The 2,673-nt window shown below is 42.1% G+C and overlaps 1 pseudogene; it reads right to left on the reverse strand.

Moving 5' to 3' along the window:
• Nucleotides 1-1,890: 1,890 nt before the first annotated feature.
• LOC122151110 lies at nucleotides 1,891-2,063 on the reverse strand (annotated as a pseudogene).
• Nucleotides 2,064-2,673: the final 610 nt, after the last annotated feature.

Here is a 2,673-nt window from a genome sequence, read left to right on the forward strand (position 1 = left end):
TACTAGATTGTAGACATGTGTTAATTCTGATGAAGGGAAAGGCAATTCCCCATATGGGGGAAGTGAGCACAACATGACCAAGGTAAATGAAGACACTGAAAGGTCAGCAAGAATAAATGACAATTACAGTAAAGGCTGTAACATATACAATTCTGCAACAACAGTGATAGCAACCAAAAATTGGTGAGAGGTTCCATAGGTATACGTGTATGCTATATAGGTGTGGGAGGACATATGGGAGCACATGCATGTGCACATATAGGTACAGTTGTGGGCATTTGGTATACATATTCATATGTGCTGCACATATAGTCATATATATGATAGAGCACATGGGGGCACAGTTATGGCAACTTCACAGACATATCCAAAGACCTTGTGGGACTGAGTCATTGGACTTGAAGGCTAAGGGCCATATTCTCAGGGAACGTCTAGGTCAATTGGCATAACATAATTCATAAAGATAATATCCCACATCCTACTTTGATGAGTAATGTCTGGGGTCTTAAAAGCTTGTGAGCGGCCATCTGAGATAGAGCTGTTGGTCTCTTCCTGTCTACAGCAAAGGAGAGTGACAGAAACCAAAGACTTAAGGAAGCAATTAGTCCCCAGGACTACAATGGCCCACACAAACCACAGCCTCCTCTAACCTGAGCCCAGAAGAACTAGATGGGGCCTGGCTACCACTACCGACCACTCTGACCAGGGACACAATAGAAGGTCCTGGTTAGAACGGGAGACCAACATGAAACAAAACTCAAAGCAATTAAAAAAAAAAAAGACCAGATTTACTGAACTGAGACTGGAGGAACCCCCAAGGCTATCATTCTAAGACATCTTTTTAACTTGGAATTGAACCCACTCCTGGAAGTCACCTTCCAGCCAAATAATAGATTGGCCTAGAAAATAAACAATAACATCTGTGAGGAATGTGCTTCTGAGAACAATCAAGTACATGAGACGACATTTGTCAAAAACCAAAGATGAGGAGGCAAGGGAGTCAGGGAAAGTGGAGGGATGGAAATGAGGAAAGCAGGCTGGGAATGGGGATAGCAACCTATGTCCCAGAACTATCTATGTAGAAATTGTTGAAAGGGGAAGTAATTTACTGTGCAAATTTCACCTAAAAGACATTAGAATGTCCAAAAAGGAGAATATATTACCTTTTGCTTATTGTATTGATATAGTGTACTAAAATCATATATTGTTAACTTTTAGATTTTGAAAAGAGATTCAAAGGAATAGCATTTTATGCTTTTGTATGAAGGGTATTTAGATAAAACATTTCACTATCTTAATAAACTCGCATTTGGGATAGTTATACTACAGAGATACAAAAATCCAGGGGGAAAAAAGACTAGGGAAGCTGTCAAAGGGAGAAATAATTATTTTTCTACAATATTTTCTTTTCCAGAAGTTTTTCTTTCCATACATCCCAAATCTTTTTATAAAGGGCAACAATTTGAATCGTGTCTGTTACTTCGAATGACGAATAATAAAATAGCCATACACTGTTACCCAGCTTTCTTCTGGGAAACACTTTATGAAACTATACTTACAGGATTTGCCTTTAATATGTATTGAACCATGACATACGTAGCATAGTGCCTAAGGCACTTGACTGCTAACCAGAAGTTTGGCAGCTCAAACCCACCAGCCACTCCTCGTTAGGAAGATGGGGCAATCTACTTCCGTAGTGATACTACCTCGGAAACCCAAGGAGGGGTCACTATGAGTCAGGTATGGCTCGATGGCACATAACAACAAAAACAACATCTCTATGGAAGTAGATTGCTCAATCTTCCTTCCGAAGAGTGGCTGGTGGGTTTGAACCGCCAGCCTTCTGGTTAGCAGTCAAATGCCTTGGGCACTACTCTACCAGAGCTCCCCAGCCTACAGCACCTCGTATTCCCAGACGGTCTCCCATACAAGTAGTAAGCAGGCCCGACCCTGCTTAGTTTCGGAGATCGAAGTATATCGGGCGCCTTCGGGGCAGGCCCGACCCTGCTTAGCTTACAAGATCAGACGAGATCAGGTGCGTTCAGGGTGGTATGGCCATAGACCTGTAAAGATTGAGAGCCTTGGAAGCCAGATAGGGCAGTTCTACTCTGTCCTCTAGGGGCACTGTGAGTTGAAATCAACTTGAGGGCAATGGGTTTGGTCTATTACACCCAAAGACCAGCAATCCAAGCACTCAAGGAAGATCCAGCCCTTCACTCCCAGGAATTGTTTTGTGATCCACAGTGGAAGTCGGCAGGAGGCCCATGCTCTCAAGTGAGTACACTTCAGAGGCCATCTGAACCAGAAACTGCAAACATATATTGGAGAAGAGGCCAATCTTGCATTTGAATGCAAAAGGAGTCTGAGTATTTGCTCAGAAGAATAAAGGCAAGAATGACACTGAAAGTGGAGAAAAGGTCATGGTGTACGTGCATGGGAGTGAACATGAAGATTGTTTTATTTGCTGAGTTTTTCATGGTTAGAGTACAGGGCATGAAGTTCTTTTGATAATGGGTGAGCTGGTACAAATCTTTTAAAAAAAATGTTCTCAGGAAAAATGTTTTAAAAAGGAAAAGTCAGAGATATTCTTTATGTAACTGGAGAAATGACCTAGAACGAGCATGAAGCTATCCCAGGAGAAACAGCACTGGCTTTGAAGTGACAGGCATAAGG

This window comes from Orycteropus afer, unplaced genomic scaffold (assembly GCF_000298275.1).
Source record: "Orycteropus afer afer isolate SDZICR_OR568_19922 unplaced genomic scaffold, OryAfe1.0 scaffold00304, whole genome shotgun sequence".
Lineage (NCBI taxonomy): Eukaryota > Metazoa > Chordata > Mammalia > Tubulidentata > Orycteropodidae > Orycteropus > Orycteropus afer.